Source organism: Eubalaena glacialis, chromosome 16, assembly GCF_028564815.1.
Source record: "Eubalaena glacialis isolate mEubGla1 chromosome 16, mEubGla1.1.hap2.+ XY, whole genome shotgun sequence".
Lineage (NCBI taxonomy): Eukaryota > Metazoa > Chordata > Mammalia > Artiodactyla > Balaenidae > Eubalaena > Eubalaena glacialis.
This window is the reverse complement of record NC_083731.1, coordinates 84,606,239-84,631,080: the sequence shown is the minus strand read 5'-3', so window position 1 is coordinate 84,631,080 and position 24,842 is coordinate 84,606,239.

Genomic DNA, 24,842 nt, shown 5'->3' with positions numbered 1-24,842 from the left:
ACCGCGTTCCTCCCGTGACCTGAGCCGAGGGTGACTCTACACGGAGCAAACCCAGCGGCGAAGGGGGCCGGCGGGGCTGAGGGGCAGCCTCTCACGTACGACAATGTCCCTCCAGAGCTGAGTCCTTGGGCAGGGCTGACCCACTGGCGACTCGGGTCAGCGAGCTCCCCGCGCGCGCCTGGCCCGGCTCCGGGGCGCTGCACCTCTGGGTGGCCCCCGCCCGGCCCCCGGCTGGAGGGCGCGGCGGTGACTTGCAGACACACGGCTGTCTGGTTAATTTCACCTGGGCGCCCCGGGGTCAGAGCCTCTGCCTGAGGACACGTTGCTCCAGGCTCCAGAGGACGCGGGTTCATCCCAGCGCCCAAACGTAACCTCCCCGCCCTTCGCCCGCTCACGTAGCCCCGGGTTTGGGGACGTGAAGTGCTGGCGAGAAGGCAGCTCCGGCCACCGCATGGGCTGGGTGATAAACAATCTCACAGGATACACAACACCCTGGACTGTCACAAGTCCCTCGCAGGAAAAGATAAATAACATGTGAGGAGCCGCGGCGCAGCTTCCCCCGGGGCTGAACAAAAAACTCTGGGAGAAGTAAGTAAACAACAGAACGAAAAGAGTTCCCCCAGCCTTGGCCGCAGAGAAATCAGATGCAGCGCCCTTCCCCCTGCCCTCCCGGGTAGGGGTTTCTTCCAGTGGAAACGAGGAAAAAAAAACAAAATAAACCATACACGGTGCAAACGTTGTTCTTTAAACCGACTGGCAATTGTCACTTTCTGGGTAAGGAGCGTGTTTCCTGGGCACCCTAGGAAACGTTTCTAGAGCAGGGTTTTCTGGAGGAGGAGGCCAAAGAAGAATTTCCTGAGGAAACGACTCTTTTGCAAAGATTTGCTCCTCGGGATCAGAGCTGTCAGCTACAGAAACCACCCTCACATCTGTGGTTCCATCTTGATTTCTTGTAAACAGATCAGAGGTGAGGGCATGGGGGGCAGGGAATTGAAATGGGAACAAAACCCAGACCAGAGAACTACAAATGCTGCATGGGTACAATTAAATGGCTGTTAAAAATGCACACCTACAGCAATCCCATCCTGGGCATATATCCAGAGAAAAACCATACTTTGAAAAGATCCAGGCACCCCAATGTTCATCACAGCACTATTTACAATAGCTAGGACATGGAAGAAACCTAAATGTCCATCGACAGAGGAATGGATAAAGAAGATGTGGTACATATATACAATGGAATATTACTCAGCCATAAAAAAAGAATGAAATAATGCCATTTGCAGCAACAGGGATGCAACTAGAGATTATCATACTAAGTGAAATAAATCAAAAAGAGAAAGATAAGTATATGATATCACTTATATGTGGAATCTGACTTTAAAAATGATAGAGATGAACTTATTTACAAAACAGCGACAGACTTCAAAAACAAACTTAACGGTTACCAAAGGGGGAAACGGTGGGGGGAGGGGTAAATTAGGAGCTTGGGATTAGCATACACACACTACTATATATAAAATAGATAACCAACAAGGACCTACTGTATAGCACAGGAAACTCTACTCAATATTCTGTAATAACCTATATGGGTAAAGAATCTGAAAAAGAATGAATATATGTATATGTATAACTGAATCACTTCGCTGTACACCTGAAACTAATACAACAGTGTAAATCAACTATACTCCAATAAAATAAAATAGAATTAAATAAATTAAATAAAATAATTCAATAAGCTAAAAAAAAAAAAAAAAAGCACACCTAAAGGGTTCACCTTTCTCGCACTTGGAATGTGAGTGCCCAAGGCAGTCTTTTGCCTTCTGGGAGGCAGCCAGGTCCAGGCCTCTGAAAGACAGTGCTAAGGCACTGGGCCTCTTCTCTCCTCCCCTCTTCCTGCAAAAACTCAGGTAGCACCTAGACTGCCAGTCTCCATGGCCCAAGCAGAACCTCTTAAAAAGTCCAGCTCCAGGCCCATATTTCCATCAGTCTCTTAGACACTGCCCAAATTGCATTACGAGATTTATTGCTTTGGAATAAGGGTTAGACCTAAAATACAATTTCATTCATTACTCACACACCTATTATTTACCTGTTGATGTAAGCTGGACCACTCCAGGAGCTTATTACCCACTGCATACTCTTTTGTCTTTTCAGTAATCTTTACAACCATGTGAAAAAGTTTATGTAATGTTTCGAGATTAGGGAAAATGGGATGAGGGCAGAGGGGTGTGGTGAGAGTGTGGGCTGGCCACTTACTAAATACCATTCATAGCAGACTGATGTCCTGGTCCCTCTGAAAGCTCTGACCCCTAACTCAGCAGTGATGTACAGACATAGTGTATCCAGATTTCCAGATGTTCCTCAAGCTTTCTCATGCCAGCCACTTGGGGAAATGGAGCCATCTGGGTTGGATGCTGGTACAAGCAGATGTATCAGTGGCTGGTTGAAGACAGAAGGCCTGGTGTTCTGATGACTATGCTGATGGGGTCCTATGGGAAACTTTCACTGTAGTATACAACGTGGTCATCTACTGTGGACCATGAGCGCCTCTAGAGAGTGGCCCCGTTCAATTCATCTTTGTATTTCCAGTGCCTGGCTGGGTGCACAGAACATAGTAGCTGCTCAACAAATATTCATTGCTGAGCAAAGGTGTTGTAGACCTGCTTATCCAATGTGGAGGTGACACAAAGTTGAGATGGTAAACATAATTGATTTTAACATCAGGGTCACCCAAAGCCCTAGGAAATGGGGCAATGAGTAAATCTATAATGAGAACATGTATGGTCCCTCTCTTGAGTCCCCCAGAGTTTGATTCTGCAGATACAGATTGGGGAAGATATGAGTAATTAGCCAGCCACACAGACTGTAGCTGCTGGTAAATTCAGTGGGAAGCACCAGAGACCTCTTAAAAAACTGAATGTGATCTTCGACTGAATTAACAGTAAAGGCTCTGGATCAGAATCTCCTCCATGTTTGCTGGACCCATTGAGCTCTGAGCTCAGTGCTGAGCTCCCTGGTCTGGGAAGATATCAGACCGGGCCAGATCCACTGACAGGAGAGGGAGGGATGGGACACTCAAAATCCCAGTGTGTGAGGATGGTCGAGAGAACTGGTGATGTTTAGTCAGGATGAGAGGCGAGTCCTTTAGGAGCCGTGAGAGCTGCTTTCAAATATTTGGAGAGACATCAGATAAAAATAGGGATTGGATTGGGGCGTTGGGACAAACAAGAGGTAGAACATCAAGGATGCCAAAGGCTCTGCCCCCCTAAACCAGGCCCCCTTCATGGGGCTTCATTCTCACCAGTAGATTGGAAGAGGGATCCTGAACGTGAAAAAAAAAATAGGTATTGGAATCATGTCGGCACCCATTCCCCAAACAAGACCAATGAGCTGAAGAACCCTGAAGCAAGGGTGACTGTTCACAGAGGACACAATTTCTGCTGACCGTGTCTTTTGGTGACAGACTCCTGATTGCTATGGGGGTGGGGAGGGCAGTGGAGAGGGAGATACCTGAGAGAGAATTGATTACAGCAGAACCTGGATGGCCCCTTGCCAGGAACACAGTAAGACGGATTCAAGCGTCCCATGGCGGTGGGGACAGGGGTGGGGCTGGAGAGAAGTCTTTTAAGATCCCTTCTAACACTGAGCGTGTACTATTCTATTATTTGTCTATTTCTATTTTGCTAAAGGGCTAACTTTGCCTTGCTGTAATTTCTTAAACCAAATGAGATCATTAAGGCACTTCTATATTACTATTTTATAAAGACAAATATGCATCGTGGAAACAACCAAGCAGTGCATATTTCTGAGCCCCAGCTTAGAGAGTGAGAAGTTTAAAGATACAGCCACATATTGCTGATGATATAATGATCATGATTACTGCAGGTCTGAAGTAATTAAGGTGCTGATATTTGCGAAAAGCTTTGTCTGGTCGGCAGGGATGCAGAACAACTTGTATATATTGCTGGTAGGAATGCAAAAGTGTTTTAGAGTTTAGTGTTTAGTGTTTCTAAAAGCTGTTTTAGAAAACATCTGGGCAGTTTCTTATTCATTTAAACATACACTCTCCAAATGACCCAGCAATCCCACTCCCAGGTATTAATCTAAGAGAGACGAAAACTTGTGTCCACACAAAGACCCATATGCAAATGTTTGTGGCAGCCTTATTCATAATGCAGAAAACTGGAAACAACCCAAATGTCCATCAGCTAGTGAATGGATAAATAAGCTGTGGTACATCCAGACATGGAATACTACCCAGTAATAAAAAGGAATGAATTACTGATAAGGAAACAATATGGATGAATTTCAAAAGCATTACACTAAGTGAAAGAAGCCAGACACAAAAGCTACATACTGTGTGCTTTCATTTACTTGACATTGGAAAAGGCAGAGCTATAGGGACAAAATTCAGATTAGTGGTTGCCAGGTCCTGGAGGTGAGGAGAGGGCTTGTTTACAAAGCGGCACAAGAGAACTCTTTGGGATGATAGAAATATCCTATATCTTGATTGTGGTGGTGGCTATGCGATATACATTTGTCAACTCACAGAACTGTACACCTGGAAGGGTGAATTTTACTGTATGTAAGTTGTACCTCAATAAAATGGACTCAGGAAAAGCTGTCCTTATTTTTAATAGTTGTTTTCAGGTGGCTTGCAGGGAGATGGCATTCAATAAATGTTGAACGGATAAATGAGTGTCTATGGAAGTTTTGGTTTTCAATGAAGTCAGATTGTACAGAAGTGAAACTGGAAAAGAGTAAGTGCTCTGGTTCTCTCCAAGTTACCCTGCTCTCTGTCCGAGGAACCCGCCTGCTCCGTGACACCTCAGGAGGAACCCCCAGGATGAAGTCAGCTTTCTGAGGAAGTCTGATTCATCTGGAATTGGGACATTCATTCAGGAAACACCCAGTAGCCAACCCAATACTGAAACATGCAAATGTTGTTTGGAGGGTCTGCATGGGCAAGGCTGGGCTGGATGCACTGCATCCAGGAGAAATTCCCATTGTAGGGCAGCTGAGGATTCTAAAAATGCAAATGCCACCCCGAAGGATCGAAATCTCCTTCTACGTTTCTAATCTAGCAATTGTCTTTTAAAATTTATTACAGAATAGATAATAAAACACTCCCCCCCAATTTAAACAATATACTACTACTAATTACTCTAAGAGTACAGCTGGCTTTAGGAAAATATGCCAATTTGTATTTATAGACCTGTTACTCTGCAACTTTTTTTTCTCTACCAATATCACGGGATTCCTTTTTTAAATCATTTAAACCATTTTAAGCGTATGGTTCAGTCATGTTAGGTACATTCACTTTGATAGGCAACTAGTCTCCAGAACTCTATCCATCTTGCAAAATTGAAACTCTGTCCCCATGAAATAGCAACTCCCCACTCCCTGCTCTTGCCCCAGCGCCTGGTAACCGCCACTCTACTGTCTGTCTCTGTGAACTTGACAACTCTAGGTACTTCATGTAAGTGGGATCATATGGTATTTATCCTTTTGTGACTGGCTTATTTCACTGAACACAATGTACTCAAGGTTCATCCATGTCACGGCATGTGTCAGGATTTCCTTCCCTTAAGCCTCCATAATATTCAACTGCATGTATATACCACATTTTCTTTATCCATTCATCCATCAATAGACACTTGGGTTGCTTCCACCTTTTGGCTCTTGTGAATAATGCTGCTGTGAACATGGGTGTACAAATATCCCTTCAAGACCCTGCTTCCAATTCTGTTGAATATCTATACATCTATATACCTCCTATAACCAGAAATGGAACTGCTGGATCACATGGTAATACTATTTCTAATTACTTGAGGAACTGCCAAACAATGTTTTCCACAGTGGCTGCACCATTTTACATTCCTAGCAACAGTGCACAAGGGTTCCAATTTTTCCAAGTTCTTGCCAATACTTGTTATTTTCTGTTTTTGGTTTTGTTTCGTTGAAGTTTTTTATAGTAGCCATCCTAATGGGTGTGAGGTGGCCTCTTACTCTGGTTTGATTGGCATTTCCCTCACGATCAGTGATGTTGAGCATCTTTTCATGGGCTTATTGGCCATTTGTGTATCTTCTTTGGAGAAATGTCCATTCAGTCCTTTGCTCACTTTTAAATTGGGTTGTTTTTGTTGTTGAGTTGTAGAAGTTTTTTAAAATATATTCTGGATATTAACCCCTTATTAGATATACGATTTTCAATATTTCCTCCCATTCTGTGTTTTACTCGTCTTGCTTCAAAAGGAGACTGGACCCCCTGCTTCAAGGAGGACAACTCTTTGCTGCCATTCACGTTCCAGAGCGTCTGTGGGGTGAGGCTGAGGTGAGACTTCAGCTGAAACCACATCTTTTCTTAGCTGCCCCCCTTCCCTCTCCTATTTCACTCACCTCCCTACAAATCCCTCCTGACAGCACTCTCCCAAGCTACCACTTGTACAAGAATTCCATCTGCTTGCAGGGAACCTGACCCAAGAGAGGGGGCTTGACTGACACATGTCAAGGGGAGAAAGCAGAGCTTGGAAAGACCAACCACACACTAGCCAGGCCCTGGCAGCTGAAAGAATGTGAGCTGATCCCACAGAGCTTCTCTGCCAATGACCACTGTCCCCAGGGTGCTCAGCCAAAGCCACCCCTCAAGGAACTGATGAAGAGACAAGACAGGAAGTGTTACTTTACCAGCCAGACAGGAAATTTAAGATACTGATTTACTTTTTTTTTTTTTGCTGCACCGCACGGCTTGTGGGATCCTAGTTCCCCGACCAGGAATCCAACCCACGCCCCTTGCAGTGGAATCGCGGACTCCTAACCACTGGACCGCCAGGGAAGTCCCTGATTTACTTTTAAAGAGAGATGATTTGCTGACTATTTGCCTATCTGCCCATGTTGCTCTACAAGACCCTCTGCCTGCCAGGCTTTTCCGGGAAGGTGGTGTGTATTTGGCATAAACCCTGAAAGATGAGATGCAGTTGGCAGAAGGTGAACGGGAATGTGTCCCTGGACAGAGGAGAGAGCTTGTGCAAAGGCCCTGAGGCAAAACCAGAACTCCCCACCACATCTACCACCACCACTAACCGGAAAAGTAGAGAGTGTCTCAGGGACCCAGAGGAAGAAGCCAGTGTGCCTGGTGCTGGTGGAGTTCCAGAAGAAGGAGGAGGGGATAAAGTTGAGAGAAAGGTAAAGGCCAGACCACGCAGGGCCTCGTAGGAAAGCCATGTGGATCTTATCTGAGATGTAATGAGAAGGTTTTAGGCATTGTGCTAAAGCAATCTGTTTCCCATTTTAAAAAGATTATTTGATTCTGGAGTCTCTCGTGTTAATAGGGAAACTCCTGCAAGTTCAAAAGAAAAATTATTGACAATCGCAAGGGTAAGAGAATCACTTTTCCATGTATCCTTGAAATTGTTAAAAGCCATTTAAATTTCCAGGCTAGTACAGGAAAGGCTAAGGAGGGTAGCTGGTTTGTTTTTAAAAGTAAATTGACCAAAGTCCATAGGTATATGAAACCATTCTGAGATTTTAATTTTCTTTTTATATCCTAGCAAAGGATGAACATTAGTTGAACAATTTTTATTTGATTAGATCATTTCAGGCAGTTCTTTTATTCAGGAGCTTTATTTTGATAGCTTATATGCAAAAGGCTTTGGTGACCTTTGGCAAAAATCCTGCTAAGCTTTGAATTTGGAAATTCTGCTTGCATGGATTGCTGTTTTTAAAATGACAGCTACAATTTCAAAGCCTAAGTTATTGTAACAGAAATCATTTCTTTAAATGAAAGGAGATAAAACGGTGCCTATGCAAATTCTATAAATTTAAAAGATGAATAATTTCCATCCAATGAATTTCCATCCAAGTTTTCTGTTATATGTTCTCTCTTGAAATCCTTTTTTTTTTTTTATTGGAGTATAATTGCTTTACAATGTTGTGTTAGTTTCTGCTGTACAACAAAGTGAATATAGCTAGGGATATATGTATACATATATCCCCTCCCTCTTGAGCCTCCCTCCCACACCCCTCCCTTGAAATCTTATATAAACTTGTTCATTTCTACACAACTGAAAATATTGGGACTTCCCTGGTGGCACAGTGGTTAAGAGTCCGCGTGCCAATGCAGGGGACACGGGTTCAAGCCCTGGTCCGGGAAGATCCCACATGCCGCAGAGCCACTAAGCCTGTGTGCCACAACTACTGAGCCTACGCTCTAGAGCCCACGAGCCACAACCACTGAGCCTGCGTACCACAACTACTGAAGCCCGCGCACCTAGAGCCCGTGCTCCACAACAAGAGAAGCCACCACAATGAGAAGCCCGCGCACCGCAAGGAAGAGTAGCCCCCTCTCGCTGCAACTAGATAAAGCCCGCGCACAGCAACGAAGACCCAATGCAGCCAAAATAAATAAATAAATAGATATAAATAAATAAATAAATAAATAAAGCAAATCAGTTCATAAGCAAACCTTAAATATGTAGGCAAATCTAACCATCAGAAAACTAAAAAAGTTATTAAAAAAAAAAAAAAACTCACACATCCACACTTCCCTGGCAGCCCACTGGTTAAGACTCCGCGCTTCCAATACAGGGGCCACGGGTTCAATCCCTGGTTGGGGAGCTAACATCCCACATGCCACACGGTGTGGCCAAAAAATAAAAATAAATGAATAAGTAAATAAATAGGGACTTCCTTGGTGACGCAGTGGTAAAGGGTCTGCCTGCCCATGCAGGGGACACAGGTTCAAGCCCTGGTCCAGGAAGATCTCACATGTTGCGGAGCAGCTAAGCCCTGCGCCACAACTACTGAGCCTGCGCTCTAGAGCCCGCGAGCCACAACTACTGAAGCCCACGTGCCACAACTACTGAAGCCCGCGCACCTAGAGCCCATGCTCCGCAACAAGAGAAGCCACCGCAAGGAGAAGCCAGCGCATCACAACGAAGGGTAGACCCCGCTCGCCACAACTAGAGAAAGCCCATGTGCAGCAACGAAGACCCAACGCAGCCAAAAATAAATAAACAAGATAAATTTATTGGAAAAAAAAGAAAATGTTGTATTTGTAGTTAATTTTGTATACATTTTTTTGCAGTTGACAATTTCCATAGTGAAATAATTATTTTTCCGTGTATCCCTAAAGTTGTTAAAATCCATTTTATTTTTTTAAGCATTTGAAAGATGCTTATTTTATTTATTTATTTTTTTCCTTTCAACTTTTTTAAAATTTATTTTTATTGGAGTAGAGTTGCTTTACAACGTTGTGTTAGTTTCTGTGCACAGCAGAGTGAATCAGCCATATGTATACATATATCCCCTCTTTTTTGGATTTCCTTCCCATTTAGGTCAAAAAGCCGTTTTAATTTCCAGGATTTTCTTTCTTAAAAGTTTACTCTGGCTGTTTTGCGGAGACTATGTTAAGCATGGGCAGCAGTGGAAATGAAGCCAGTAAGGAGGTCACTGGGCACATACAGGCGAGGCGTGCGGGTGACTCAGAACAAACATTGTGTGGCGAGAGGCTGGGGCTGAGATGTACGTAGAAACAACAGGCCCTGCCGATGCCTCGGGCATGGGTGGTGAGCATGAGGGAGGGATCCTGGCTGGTGGCCACGTTTCCAGCTCAAGCAGATGGCGGAACAGTGCCACCAGTTACTGAGATGCGGAGACTGGGAGAGGCACTGGTTTACCAGGGCTGAAGGAATCCAGAGTTGCCCTTAGGACACATCACCTTTAAAGCAAAACATGCCTCCCAGCGGGGTCGTCAAATGGGCAGTTAGATGGAGGGGTCGGCAGGCTGGAGCGGTCTGAGGAATCCTTTTGGGAACGCTTAGCGTGTAAGTCATGAGACAGGAGGGGGTCATGCGGGGAGAAAGGGCAGAGGAGAGGAGAGAGCCTAGAGCCGCACTGGAAGCCAGCATTCAGGAGGCATGCATGTGTCTAAGGGAAACAGGGAGGAGCCTGCAATCGATTCTGCAGAACAGCAAGAGAAACAGGATCACAACTCAGAAAAGTGCGGCATCAGAGGAGCCGGGAGAAGAACGTGTTTGAAGATGAGGACGTGGGTAGGGAAGATGGATGCAAAGGTCAAGCAAGACAAAAGCAGAAAAGTATCCCCTGGATTGGTAATCTGGAGGAGTTCGGCGGCTCTGACAAGGACAGAAGCAAGGTTGGAGTGGGCTTGAGGAGTGAATGGCTGAGAGGAAGTCACACCGTGGGCAGCTCTCAAGAAGTTTTGCTCAAACGAGGGCAAAAGTGTCAGGTGGAGGGGCGGGTAGCAGAGAAACGTGTCATCGGTAGCGGCAAGAGGATGTAGGATAAACCAGCGACGAGCTGATAGATGTTTAACAAAACCCCCTTTGGAAACCGAAACCTTCATTTGTATTGGTGTAAATACTCTCTGCACAGCCAATTCCAAGTCACCAAGACAATGTCAAAGAGTTTGCAGAATCCCTGAAAATAGAACAACTGGCTCTGAGGAATGAGGGCGACCCATCTCCAGCATAAACCGTACTGGGAGTGGTCCTGAGGAGGAGAAAGAGAGCATTGTTTCAGGACAAAAGGGAGGTGAGACGGCGGGGGGTGAGTTGGGGGAAGGATGACAAAGTTCCGATTAGGAGGGAAGCCCCTTCCAAGTGCACGCCCAGGGGATGCTAGTGCTGGTGGAGTTAAAGGATCCTGTGGTGGCGTTTGAACAGGGGCAGAAGGACAGGGAGGGGTGATGGGTGAGAGGGATGTAGGATTAGAGCCCAGAGGAAATATGGTGACCTAATCCAGGGGTGGGTGGCTGCTCCCCAGACTCTTGGTCTGTTGAGGAATCAGGGTCTGAGAGGCCAGCGTCGTGGATGTGTCATCTCCACAAAGGTTGAAAGAGGCCAAAAATGCTGCACGAGTTGAGTGGCCAGGCAGAGAGGCAGCCGGGAGTTAAAGCCTTCAGGATGTGAGGGGCATGTGTGTGTGTGTGTGTGTGTGTGTGTGTGTGTGTGGAGTGGGGTGGTTTTCTGGAAGTCTGTGCATGACGGACACCAGGAGGAGGAGGAGGTGGCATGGAAGAGGTGCAGGGATTTACGCAGCAGAGAGGGAGAGACGTGGTCTGCACGTAGCACTGGTGACCCGGGAAAACACAACTCTTGCTTGTGGTCCTGAGGTCCGAGAGGTGAGAGAGAGAAACAGCCCCAGTTGCTAGGGCTGTACTGGAACATTCTCAGGGCGAGCCAGGTGCTTGTGAAGGAGCTGGGCGGGGCTGAGGGGTCTGCTGATGGCAAAGTGGAGGGTCCTCAGCGGCGGTAGAAGCTTGGAGAGGAGGCCTGGCTGGGGACTGGGTCTGATGGGGGGTGCGTAGAGCAGTCTGCGGGTGTGATTCTGGGTGAGCAGAGGCTTGGGTTTCTGGCAGCGGCTGTGGTTAAGAGTGGGTTTGAGTCACACGCCTTTGTTTGGGTACCACAAATTCCACACCAATATACCTCCAACATTATCAACAAGACGCCAGACTTGAGATCCTGTGAGGTATTACCTGAGTTAACCTCTAAGCAGACTGAAATTCTCTCAAGTATCATTCAGCATCCCCCAGTCACTGAGCCCTTAATTCCTTCACTTCGGACCTCCTGGGTTCTTGTCCAGATTCCTGGCACCCAGTTTAGATTTCTGGGCCGAAGACATTCCTGCCTTAGAGAGTTTTTCTCTCTGAAATTTCATTTCAAATATCTTTTGTATGTCCTCTTTAGCTTTCTTCTCCTAAAGCTGTCCATTTGTGATCCGTAAGACTGTTTCTTTTATAGCATTTGTTTTCCCTTAGTTGTCAGATTAACTCAAAACATACTACTTCCAAGGGGGTTTTCTTTGATTCCTCCAACTTTTCTCCTAAACAAAAGGGAGGTTTAAAAACATTAGCCAATCGAAACCCTTCTACACTGTTGGTGGGAACGTAAATTGGTATAACCGCTATGGAGAACAGTATGGAGGTTCCTTCAAAAACTAAAAATAGAACTACCATATGATCCAGCAATCCCACTCCTAGGCATATATCTGGAGAAAACCATAATTTGAAAAGATACATGCACCCCTATGTTCACTGCAGCACTATTTACGATAGCCAAGACATGGAAGCAACCTAAATGTCCATCAACAGAGGAATGGCTACAAACAACAAATGCTGGAGAGGGTGTGGAGAAAAGGGAACCCTCTTGCACTGTTGGTGGGAATGTAAATTGATACAGCCACTATGGAGAACAGTATGGAGTTTCCTTAAAAAACTAAAAATAGATTTACCATATGATCCAGCAATCCCACTACTGGGCGTATACCCAGAGAAAACCATAATTCAAAAAGACACATGCACCCCAATGTTCATTGCAGCACTATTTACAATAGCCAGGACATGGAAGCAACCTAAATGCCCATCGACAGACGAATGGATAAAGAAGTTGTGGTACATATATACAATGGAATATTACTCAGCCATAAAAAGGAACGAAATTGAGTCATTTGTTGAGACGTGGATGGATCTAGAGACTGTCATACAGAGTGAAGTAAGTCAAAAAGAGAAAAACAAATATCGTATATTAACGCATGTATGTGGAAACTAGAAAAATGGTACAGATGAGCCGGTTTGCAGGGCAGAAGTTGAGACACAGATGTAGAGAACAGACATATGGACACCAAGGGGGGAAAACTGCGGTGGGGTGGGGATGGTGGTGTGCTGAATTGGGCGATTGGCATTGACATGTATACACTGATGTGTATAAAATTGATGACTAATAAGAACCTGCAGTATAAACAAACAAACAAAACAACTAATACTAAACTTTCATTGGGTTATTTGTATGGAAATATGTTAATATAAATGTTTCAGACATTACGTGAAATTTCTAAAAATCTTATATGTTCTGGTAAAATGTTATAAGTCATAATTCTAGTTATTACTTTAAAATGTATATCTCAGAAATAACTAAATTTCCTTGTCAACTGCACTATTATGAACTTTCATCAAATCTTTAACTGTGGTCATTTTTAAGTCTTTTGTCATTTACAGACAGTTCTGGGTGTACTCTGATGCTTTTGCAAATATGTTCCTATAAAAGGGGTTCATCTTCAAGGAATTCATGGAAAAGACTCTGACAAGTACAGGTTTCTGGTAACTGTACTGCTGAACTGAATGAATAAGCATTTTCAGAACTCTAATGAAAAACTGATGAACTCATAAAAGTGCTAACAAAAGATCAAGATAAAAAAAAAATTAATTACATGGGACTGAGTGAACTGATGAGGATGATTATAATTTTTGTGACTTTCTGTTTGAATTAAAAAAAAAGAAAACCCACAAGGACTCAGAGGCAAAGAATATACAAATCAATTTTCACTGCAAAGTAAAGGAGCTGTTACACTGGAGGATTACTGGACTGAATGTCAATATTATGACATAGTATGAGTGTGTTTCGTGTTTGGTAATTGCAATCATTGTTGCTTTTGTTGTGGTCATCCATTTACAATGCTTGGTGTCAGTCTATTTATCTCTTGTAAAAATAAAATACAGTGTGTGTGTGTGAAAACAAAACAAAACAAAACAAAACCTTCTTGATACTTTTTAAGCTTCCTTTCTGCTTATTATATAGTTATATTCATTGAAATATATATTTCTACTAGGCTTAATACCTGTTACTTGCTGGGTAAAAATATGAATGAGCACAATAATGAAATTCTTTTACACTTATTATTTTGCTGTCTGCTTTGTACCAGTTTTCATTGAAATACTTGTCTATATATATTGTGGCTACCTATACATTCACATTTATTGCATTTTGTTGCTTGTTATGCATTTTTACTGATATATCTACTCTGTCTGTATGTATTGGCTAGGAATTCATTCAAAATCACCTTCTATCGTGTTTTTTGGTTAATAGTATTCACTAAAATAGAGTGGGCAAAATTCACTTTCATAATATTGCATGTATGGTACAGAATGTCATTTGTTAGTAAATTCATTATGCTTTGATACTTGCCAAAAAATAAAATAAAATAAAATAAACTTTGCCATAAAAAAAAAAAAAAAGAATGGATAAAGAAGATGTGGTACATATATACAATGGAATATTACTCAGCCATAAAAAAGAATGAAATAATGCCATTGACAGCAACATGGATGGACCTAGAGATTATTATACTAAGTGAAGTAAGTCAGACAGGGAAAGACAAATATCATATGATATCACTTATATGTGGAATCTAAAAGTATGATACAAATGAACTTATTTACAAAACAGAAACAGACTCACAGACATAGAAAACAAACTTATGGTTACCAAAGGGGAAAGGGGGGGGAGGGGGAGGGATAAATTAGGAGTTTGGGATTGACATATACACACTACTATATATAAAATAGACAATCAACAAGGACCTACTGTATAGCACAGGGAACTCTCTGCAATATTCTGTAATAACCTATATGGGAAAAGAATCTGAAAAAGAATGGATATATGTATATGTATAACTGAATCACTTTGCTGTACACCTGAAACTAATACAACATTGTAAATCAACTATATTCCAATATAGAATAAAAATTAGATTAAAAAAAAAACCAAAAATGAAACATTAACCAATCAAATCTTCTTGATTCATATACTGGTATTAGTCGGAACACATCTAGCAGTAGTCCTGCTGTTTCTATAAGTCTTTTGAAAGAGTACCAGAGGGAATACATCCACCACAAGTATTTTTCTGACTTAGAAGATTCTTTTTTTTTTTTTTGGGCAGTGCCATGCAGCTTGTGGGATTTTAGTTCCCCGACCAGGGATTGAACCCGGGCCCTCGCCTGTGAGAGCGCTGAGTCCTAACCACTGGACCACCAGGGAATTCCGGGACTTAGAAGACTCTTAGTAGTCAACCAAATACGATAATGCAATCTGTTTGTTGCACTAATATAATTGGTAACACAGCTGCCAACTCCTATTTCAGAGGAAAAAATATATTATGTTGAAGACAGGATTTTAAATGCTCAATTTTATAACCTGGAATTTTCCATCTTTAGAACCTAGCCTCTAGAAACAAGAGAAACACTATCTTGGGTTCCTGTTTTCCAGGGTGGTGGCATTTAGTGGAGTAATAATACAAATGAGAAATTCAAAGGGTTACAGGAACAGCTGATAGAAAAGATGAGTCAGTTTGATGTGGGTGTCACTAGCAGTAACTTTTAGTTTTATTTTCCTTCAACACAGAGAGTCCTCTGATGAAATTCTCCATGTGCTTTAGAATTTTTTTTAAAAAAGCACACCAGGTCCCCAACCATTCTGTAAAAGGTATCCAACAATTAGAGAATAATCATTTTAAATAACATGACCATGGGCACGGCTACTTCCTGACCCCACTTAACCATATTCAGAAATCTCTAAGAGCCTGAAAGATAAGGTATTTCTGGCTGTGGTGGACAGATTCCCTTGTTTTGATAATGTTTGAGGTCCACAATCTAAGCTTGTTTTGACGATCCATTTTTCTATTTACATTTACTGAGTGTCTGCACCATCAATGTTTTGGGGGAAGCGTTAATCCATGTAAATAAGTTACAAGTAGTTGTAATGCAAAGCACATGTGACGAGATAGAAGGAAGACCCCAAAACACTCTGGGGGTTTAGAGAAAGGGGCATTATTGCTTGCCAGGGAACAAGAGAAGAAAGCTTAGAGGCAGTGGCATTTGAATGATGTGTCACAGGAATAGTGAGTTTTTGTTTAATTTTTGTTTTATACTGGAGTGTAGTTGATTAACAATGCTGCATTAGTGTCAGGTGTACAGCAAGTTATTCAGTTATACCTATACATATACCTGTTCTTTTTCAAATTCTTCTCCCATGTAGGTTATTACAGAGTATTGAGCAGAGTTCCCTGTGCTATACAGTAGGTCCTTGTTGGCTGTCTATTTTACATATAGCGGTGTGCACATGTCAATCCCAAAAGAGATGATGGGAAGAGCAGCCAAGGCAGAGGAATTAGGAGAGCAAAGATGCGTGGCATGTTTGGGAAATGCCAAGTAGACTGGTTTGGGGAGAACACAGGACACAAAAAGAATAAAACTTAGTTTACGGCCAGACTCATATGGATACCAGGCTAAGAAATATGGTCTCCATGGGAAAGGCAATAGGCAGCTATTTTAAGCTGAGAGCACGTGGTGCTCCCGGAAGTTAAATCTCCCAGCACGTGTCAGATGATTTGGAAAAGCGGAGATTGGTGCAGAGCTGACAGCTAAGACACTGCATGCATCTCATGTTTAAGATCTTTTCTATTATTATTTCACTGTTATTATCATTATTATCTTTCACAGTCATGTATTCGACGCCTACCATGTGCCAGGCACACTCGTCAAGCCTTGAAGATACAAAAGTGATCAAGACAGAATGTAAGGGAGGATAATCTTGTTGGAGTCCTCAGATAACAAGCAAGAGCAAGGAGGAAAACTTCAGATGAATAAATTGTACTATGAAAATCAAACAAGGTATCCTTCCTTTCCGGGAACAGGGTGGGATAGGTTACTTGAAAGAGCCCCCCCACGGAAAACAACTAAAACTGCTGGGTAAAGTACATTTTTAAGAAACCTTCTTAAAAGCTCAGATACAATAGTAAGGAATTTACTAGGTTGAAATCTGTAGGAAAGAGGAGCCTGGAGAATTCAGTGAATCTTGCAGCTGCTTTTGTCCCGAGGACAAATGCAATCCATGAGAACTTGAATTTGGGGTTTGGTGGCCTAGAGGGGTAGAAGGGAAAATCCTAGCTCCTCAAACTGGGGGACTGGTAATGTGGCATCCTCGGCACACCAAGCTGGAATTAAGATATGAGTCAGTGTAAGGCTCAACCAGGAGTCAGGCTTCCCACCCCCATGATCTGAGACCTCATCTCTGCCAAAACCCTGCAAGACTTAGTCCCTTCTCAAATCCGCAATTAACTTTTTCTAGAAAGTTCTTCTGAACCATGAAGATCACGAAGCCTATCTGAAGTGCACTAGCAAGTTTCAGTTATTCAAATTCTCGTGTTTATTCAGAGCACTTTGTGGACAGTGAGACAGAGTAGAACTGTGTGGGGCTCCTGCGCACAAGAGTCTTTTTGTGTCCCCCATTTTCTTGTTTGCAGGAAATAGGCTTCATTGAGCCTCCCTGAGGGTAGGTTCAAACAGTTGCTAATCAGAGAAGGGAGGGGATTGGAGGAGCAGTCAAGAGACAATAGTGCAGCCTTAGGGCAGGGTCCCTCTTCCCCCTCAAGTGATACACAGAACAATATCTTTGAGTTATTTTGCAGATACTGAAACCCCCTCCAGGTGAAAGAAGTTAACTGTCTACTGCCCACAAGCACCGTGACCCCAGACGGGTCGGAACCTGAAGGATGACGATGCAGACTCCCACTAAGGTCACCACCGACCACTCCTCAGAATGTCCAGGAGCTGATCACGCCCTCTTTGAACCATTACTATAAAACTCCTCACTAATCCCTCCCGGTTGGGACACACAGTTTTGAAGGCATTAGCCCACTGTGGCCCCCTTTGCCTGGCAAAGCAATAAAGCTATTCTTTTCTACTTCACCCAAAACTCTGTCTCAGAGTCAATTCGGTACCAGGGTACAGAGGCCAGATTTCGGCTACAATAGGCAAGAGAAAAATCCACTGGAGACATTTGGTTTCCCGCCCAGCATGTAAGGCTTAGAAGACGCTACTCCATCCTAACAAGTAAAAAACCGAACACACCGAAAAATCAACTGCTCTGCTTAAATCTGAAAGAGAAGTGAGAATACAGGCAAACCGCTACACTCCCCAAATTGGAAAGACACACAGGCAGACACAGAGAATCCAACTTACCCGAGCAGAAACCCCCCAGCAGACACTTCCTCGGGAACCCGCGCTGGGGTGGAAAACCTGAGCTGTAATGTACGAGCTGCTGGCGCCTCGGTGAAGACGAGTCTGAGGGATGAAAACTCCTGGGACACCCAGTCATCCGGGGGCCGCCACGCATTGGGGAGTTTTAGCCCCCAGAGCTCTACCCGGTTCTCCTAGTGAATATCAGAGAAAAGTCCCCCCCACTGCTTCTGGCAGGAGGAGGGGGAAAGGAATCCTGCTGAAATACACCTGGAGCCCTCTGTTCTTTTTAACAAGGCCTGCCCTCAGGGGAAACTAGGTAACAAGAGCCTGGCCTGCTGGGCTGTGATCACAGCCTAACCAACCTGGGGAAGGGAAATACCCACCTCCAGCCCTCTTGAGCGATAAAACTAAGAAACACCCGTGAAGTTCACAGGCTAGAGCCACAGCCTCAGAAAAGTCGACTGGAAAATGCATCTTCCTGGTCATGAAGAGAGAACCAAGTCCCCCCATTAGAGTCTGCAGCGATCACGGAATTGGGTTGGGAGTCGGCTGGGAATGAGCAGTCGATACTTACATGATATGAAAGCCAAAGCCAGGAAGTGAAACCAGCAACCCCACTGCGCTGTCCCGAAGGACGTGTGGTGGTAAATCATACGAGCATCTTAACACCGCGGACCTAGCACCGCGGCACCGTCCAGACCTGGGGGCAGCGCCTTACTTCTGGGCGTGACCAGGCAACACAGCATCACGAGAGGCGGCCAGACTGGAGGGGTGGCCTTCGTTGTGGTCACGGAGGACTATTCCCACCTGCCCAACCCCCCGCCACATTTATTCGTGGCGGAACATCACCACACCTTCAGCACAGGCAGAGAGAATCAAGGGTCCTGTCAGATACTTTTCCTCCTGCTGGTTGTTAGCTACTTAATAAAGTGGAGGAGAAAAGCAGTTACTGGGCCTATTTTCTGATGAGCTATTCAGTGCATTAACTTACTGGCGGCCAGCACAGCTACACATTACAAATGTTTACACTGTCTTCTCAATTTAGCCTTTCTAATTTGCGAATAGATAAAAGGATTTTAAAAACTGGCTCTTACATAATAGTAAAATTGATTGGCACTTGTTAGATATTTTACACTTAGTAAGCATTACAAAAAACAAAACAAAACAAAAAACCCACACACTCTGCAAGGGGCATATCATTTTGTCCACTGTATAAAAGAAACTCAGTGGGGGAAAGGGGGCTTCATGTGATCCTTGTAGAACACCCCGTCTTCCTAACAGCACCCTCCTCATTCTCTAGTGTAATTGTTGTAATTAAGGTCCATCTCCCCTGCACACGGTAAACTCCATGAGTTCAGGAACCGTGTGAGACTTGTTTACACCTGCGCACGCAGGGTTAAGCGAGGTATATACGTATCAGGTGTTTGGTAAACATTGGTTGAATGGAAGAACGAATGAAGAAAAGGAAATTGAGTCCAAGGAAACAATTTGGGGGGGTAGAGATAGTTTGATAAAGTCCTTTTTTGGGGGGAAACATCCTGGCACAATCCCTTAGCATCTTCGGGAGGTTGTAAACTGCTGCTAATGGAAGCAGATCTGAAGGGCACCAAGTGCCCTCGGTTATACTAACTCACAAGCTCATGGAACAAAATTTGCTTTAGGGTTGAGGACCTCCTGGTGGCCTCCCTCTTTCTCTTTGGTCCCAGGCACTCTGGACATCAGTGCAGACACGGCCAAGTCCAAGAACCACAGCACGCACAGCCCATCCTGGAAATGGCCCAGAAGCAGCATCGAGAAACCCCAACCACGAAGATGTGAACCTCTTAAGGGGCAGGGCGCCGAGTTCCTGAGGAACACACGCTTTGCCGAGAATCACAAAAGGATGGGCCTGAGGAAGATGCAGGCCAACAACGCCAAGGCCATGAGGGCAGGCGCTGAGGCTGTCAGGCCCTTGTAAAGCCCAAGGAGGCCAAGCCCAAGATCCCAAAGGGCATTAACCAGAAGCTCAATCAACTTACCTACCTTGCCCACCCCAAGCTCAGGAAGCATGCTTGTGCCTGCGTCGGGGCTCAGGCTCTGCTGGCAAAGTGCAAGACCAAGGCTCAAACCAAGACCCGACTGCAGCTCCAGCTCCAGCTCCTCTTCCTGCTCCAGCTCCCAATGGTGTCCAGTGCCCTACAAAGGCTCAGAGCAGAGGTCTTTTCTGCCACTGTGAGCATGGAAGGACTGGTTTGATCCCTGGGCTGCTGAGGGGGCTGGTCTCCTCCTGTGCTATTAGTATAAATAAACCTGAGGCAGGATCGGTTTAAAAAAAAAAAAAGGATGGAAGGCCCCTGCTGCTGGGAGGTACGTAGCAAGGATGTGTTCTGACTGTTTTCATCAGCATCCCACCCTGCCACATCTGGTAAAGTACCATCCTGTGCAGAGGTCTATGTTTTAAATAAACAATTTTCATGTATTTAGAGTATTGTTATTGTTACTTCTGTTGTTTTCCCCTAGAGAAAGAAGGCAGTAAAGTTTTCGGGTCTGTCCCCCACTCCTGCCTTCCCAGTTCATCAAATCTAAAAAGGGAAGGAGGCTTTTATTCAATCACTATTTATAGTGGGATTGGGTTCCCAAATGAACATGTCAGGCCAATCTCATAAATAGTCAGGACTACACTAGAAAATCTTTTAAGTTGCCCATAAATTAGTGTTCTCTCCTCTCTTAGCCTAACAGCCAGTCCTGCCTTTGGCATTGGAAGGGACCACTGTGTCTTCTGTTGCCACCAGAAGAAGTAGTTGCCTTGTGTTTGGGGTCCAGGACGTAGAATCACACTCAAGAAAAACGCTCGCATCTTTAAAGGGTCAAGCAGATGAGAATGGGCAGTAACGTGTGTCTCATCTCCCACCACGCAGGGTGGCTGCGCAGTGCGGGGCAGACTCACCAGGACTCCGTGTGTTCTCCCTCCCCACCCCTCCCTCCCCGAGAAAATACGTCACCTCTTCCAGGAGCTGGTCCCTGTGCTAGGCCAGGGGACACAAAGAAAATGTACTGTCCTCACCCTTGAGGAGTCCACAACCTAGTGAGGTCACAGCCATGAACCAAAATTGCATTACAACGGATGAGGTGCAAAGAGAGACGTGCGTAAATGGTGCGGAGCAACCAGCTGAGTGGGGCTGGGGAGCTGCCCTGAAGAGCTGGCATTTGACCTGGGTCTCAAGGGTTGACTGTGGCTTCTCTAGAAGAGGAGGAAAGCCTGGAAGGCACAGCACGTCCCAGTCACGGCAAGACGTGGGGGAAGAGGGATCCAGGCAGAAGATGAAGATGGAAAATACCCTGGGGGCCATACTGCACTTGGTACCAGCACATCCCCTGAGAAAAATACCGCCAGACTTGACCAGCTTCCCCGCTCTGTACACCAGCCAGGGGAGCAGAGAATACTGAGCCTCAGGAACCCTTTCTCTGCAGGCAGCTACTGTGAGTAAAGGAAAAGACCACAGTAAACGTCTTCTCCAGACCCACCTCCGGGACAACTGCCTCTGGATGGAGTAACTGACAAGCATGGCCAGGGCCACGGGGTTCCCATCCCTTTGCCTGATCTTATCTTCCTTTCAGCGACCTTGCTTGAGGGTGAGAAGCACAGCAGCGGGCTTGACATTTGAAAACGCCAGAAGCCTCTATATCTATGCTTCTCTCCTTAGCTGGACACCCTTCACGCTCAGACCCCAGCCATGGCCGTCCTGGCAGGTAAGAATCTCAGGCTCAATATAATTCATGGTGTGGGAACTTGATCTAGACCAACATGTGATCTCCAGCCAGTAGGGATTTGGCAAGATCCCAGGAGAGAAAGAAATTTGTATTCTAAGCTGAGGCTAATCGGTCCCGTATTATGTTGCACTTCCCTGTGACAGGCACCGTGTTCATGCTTGAGGCAAGATACGGCCTGAGTTAGAGGCAGTGTTAAAAGGAAGCAGGCCTGTGACATTTACAAGAAAGGTGAAAACCAAGGTTCCACAAAGAGGGGGGTGGGATCAGCCACAAAGCTATTTTCTGACTCTGAGAATGTTACAGCGAATCCTACCGATGCCACGCCCTGTGAAATTAACGCTTACCTTTTCTTCATCCTCACAGTTGAGCCTTGTGAAAGGTCAATTGATGTCAACACTTTTCTGTTACAGGCAAATGCACAAATTCCCAGGAAAAAATATTTGAGTATGTTAAAATCTTTGGGAAATATACAGAAACAGTAAGGGAAGGGTGAGACAAAATGCCACCCCCTCCTCAGAGCTGTTAAACAAGATTCAGGAAGAGATTTCAAAGAAAAATGTTCAAAACATCTGGTTCTTATCTGAAATATAATTAGAAATGTATCTTAATATACAAGGCATTTTTAAAAGCCGAGAGGAAGGACATTTCTGGGTGACCAAATGTATTGGATGATGTCATAATCACGGCATGAAGAGGAACGCCAAAGACTCTTTGGCAATATTTTGAGAGATGTGCTTTTTGTATTGTTTTATTGTTTTTATGAAAGTTGTTTACTAATGAAATAAGAAGGCAGAGAATAAGACTTTATCAAATGTCATTTGGAATCAAGGGATTCCTAAACCTAGGTGGTATAAAGAGAGAAGGTGGTTGATGAGATATGGTTTCAAAATGCTAATCAGTTATAAGGTAGATGTTTTGTGACTTTTTCTTTGCATTCTCTGCCATTTCCCACTCCTGTTTGTTTTTATTTGGTCCATTTTCCACTCTGGGAATAATAAAGAAAAAAGAGCATGTATTTGATTAGAGAACAACAAAAGGAAATAAATGGCTGTTGTCTGGCTCGTGGTCCCAGCTCACTCACCTGGCTCTCCTTGGCCAACTTTTGAAGTCCTGGCATCCAGACCTATTGCATTAGAACTCCTGGGGGCCAGACCCAGGGAACAGTATGTGCTTTTTAAAAAAAAAAAAACCAAAACTCCCCAGATGATGCTAATTGTGCAGCTAGGTTGGGAACCACTGTCATCAACTCTGCAACATCATGAGTGAGAGACCCCCTCCCCGCTCCGGCCAGCAACCAAGTATTCCCCAGGCTTTTGTACTCACAGACCGGGAACATTTCAAAATGCACTTGGAGGAGCCATATAGATTTTCGTTTGTCAAGATTGTGAAAACAACAGTTACCATTGACTATCATGATCATTTCATGAAATACAGGACATTTTAATATCAAAATAGCAGAAAGGACATAGTCTCAGAGTATTAAAAATCTGATTCCATATGTATTTACACACATACCTATATACCTGCATACATGTATATGTTTACATGTATATTTCATCATATTTCTTTCTCCCTTTTACTAAGAAGAGTTCTTCTTGGACTGCCTGGCTTTGGGACCAACTTGCATCCTATCTGCAACACCCCTTCCAAGAAACTGACACCAAAATGAGCATTTACTATATGCCAAGCCCTTGTCTAATTGGTTTACATACATGAAATCGTTTAGTTCTCACAACCCTAAAAAATAGGTACTGTTATTATGTTCATTTTTCAGATAAAGAAATAATCACAGCAGGTGAAGCAGTTTGCTCTGGGTCACACAGTAAGTGACAGAGCCTGATTTTGAACCCAGGCAATCAGATTTCAGAGCCCCACATTCTTAACCTCTTTACCGCACAAGTAGCTATCTGTTCATGTATTATATTATTCAGCAAACACTTATGAAGCAACTACAATGTGCTAGGCACCATGATGAACCCCAGGGATACAGATATTAAGGAGGGTAAAATCTAGGCCCTTGGAACCTACGTGTGTTGAGGACACATTTATTCCTACTCCTCCTGTTTCCCCAGAAGAGCGGGCCTTCCCACTCTACTTTCCAGGAAGGAAATGAAGGAGGAGCCCATCTGACTTCTCTCTGTCCCCCAACTCACTCCTGGGAAGGAGTGGCTTGTGATGGTTTACCAGATGATCGGTGATTTGGAAGAAGAAACCTGGTTGGCCAAGCAGTGAGTTTCCCAAGCCAGGCTCTCCTCCTGGGGGGAGCAGATGGTTTGCATTGTTCTGAGACTGCTGATGACCATGGGGAAGTCTGACTAATTCACTGCCATCCTGGAAGCCCTATTGGCCACTTGGCTACAGAGGAGCCTGGCCCAAAGCCCAGTTCCTGCCGCAGCTGGACTCGTGGGCACTGGCAACAGCACCTGGGAGTGACTAAGGGTTTGTCTCCCTGTGAAAAATGGTCATCAAGTAGAACTTAGTTTGTACTGGGGGGATCTGCGCTGAAAACACATGACTGGGCATCTGTACCAACATCCTCACATCCACAAGGGCTGCCAAAGGCCAAGAGTCTTGTGTATAATGCACAAGTGCCTGCAAAGGTAAACCAGGAGGCTGGGGAGCCCGGAGGAGGGGTTTCCAACCCAGACTGGGGGATGGGGCACATGAACGGAGTCCTGAAGGACCACAGGCATTTTAGACTTTGAGCAGTGGGGTGGGGGATGGAAAGACGCCAGGCAGGGGTGAGAGCAAATGCAGAGGCAGGAGAGGACATGGCATACCATTCAGAATGACCAGAGCATCCGCGGCAGACAGGGAAGAAGTGAGCCTGGAGGGATAGGCAGGGATGGAATTGTGAAAAGCCTTGAACGCCAGGCCAAGGCCTTGTGTATTTCACCCTGAAGGCACTGAGGAGCTCGCGAAGGGTTTTAAGCCGCAGGGATGTGACGATCACTTTTACATTTCGGTAAGATTTCTCCAACAAGAGTGTGGTGAACTGGGGACCAGAGGACCTCCTGGGAAGCTGGGACAGTGGCCGGGCAAAAAATGATGAGGTCTGGAAAGAAGGGAGATGGCTGTGAGGATGTAGAGGAGAGAGATGAAAGAGATGTCGTGGATCATAGTGACTGATCAGCTATGGCAATCAGGGGAAAAGGAGACCTCTGATTTCTGGCTTAGGGACTGAGGGTACGTAGGTGCAATTCCCAAGATAAGGAACATGAGATCAGGAAGAGGATGACAGTTCCACCGCGACCGGGTGCATTCTGAGGCG